The following is a 1,273-nucleotide window of genomic DNA, read 5'->3' as shown; positions in this document are numbered from 1 at the left end:
AATCTACTTTCCACTTATGTCACTTAAGCAACACGAAGGTCAAACGGAGCATCATTTATTATACTCCATCCATTCAAAATCTTGTCACATTTAGCTTGCTTCATAATTAAACCACCAACATTCACGCACAGGCTTTTTCTTAGAGTTTCTCCTCATACTGGCCTTTCTTCTGTCCCTAAAACATGCCAAGTCTGTTCCTTCCTGAGCCTCCGAGGAGGAAGGTTCATGCACCCGTGAACCCCAGTTACACACACATAAGCATGCAGGCACTGGCACATTGCCATGGGTAATACTGGTTCGCTCGAAAGTTCTTAGTTTTAGTATCACTTCTAGGTTGAGATCGTCTCTGACCCACTCACATTAATTAGGTCCCCCTGCTTTTCTCCTGTAACGTGCTGCATGCACACTTCTCTATAAAAATGATCACAATTTGTAATTATTTAATGTTTGTCCAAACTCTTACCAACCCATCTTCCTTTGGAATAATACTGTGGATCCCCTGAGGAAAGATGCTATGTCAATATTTTATTGACACTATACGTTCTACCATAGCTCACGTCCAATACAAAGCAGTATTTCTTGTCTTATTTAAGCATAGATCTATGTTTATGCAGCCAATGTTTTAGTACCCATGCTATTCTTTTAGCTATAAGGGAGGTATTTGGAGATGACATTATCTTAATTCTTTCAAAGATGTAGTTCCCAGAGCCTGAATGGAAAATTGCTTTGTTTTGTTTTTTCTTGTATGTCAATGTTTACCTACTTGTACTGGCTGTCTTGGAACAGAATCTGAGGCTCAGGCTAGGTTCAGCAGAAAAGAGTAATAAAGCAAATAAATCCTCTCTTTGAGAGACAAGGGAGTTGGTGGAGTGTAGCTCTTGATTTTTGTGCTTGACATCCTTGACTTTGTAAAATATTACCACTCAGGTAGATAACTGCACCTCGTTGAGTAATTCTCTCATTTGAGTTACTATTAAGATTGAGCTCCAAGTTCATCTTGTTCTACTGGGTGGATGGGAATACAGATATGAAATTCAATTTCCAAGCTAGTCCAAATGCTTCTGAAGGCTGAATTCATTCAAAAATGTCTCTTTGAGGAAATCAGTGGGTGAACCATAGTCTGAATATCATATTACTAAATCAAAGCTCAGGAAAACTTAATGTCATCTCTAACTCTGGCTTGTACACAAGTATCTTAACCTCATCAGTTTTATTTGCCAATCTGGAAAATGAAGATTACACAGCCTTAATGAGTAACCATTAAATAAAACTA

The sequence above is a fragment of the Carlito syrichta genome, unplaced genomic scaffold (assembly GCF_000164805.1).
Source record: "Carlito syrichta isolate Samal-C Ts95f unplaced genomic scaffold, Tarsius_syrichta-2.0.1 Scaffold301536, whole genome shotgun sequence".
Taxonomy (NCBI): domain Eukaryota; kingdom Metazoa; phylum Chordata; class Mammalia; order Primates; family Tarsiidae; genus Carlito; species Carlito syrichta.
The sequence above is the reverse complement of the archived record's forward strand: the minus strand, read 5'-3'. Positions refer to the sequence as shown.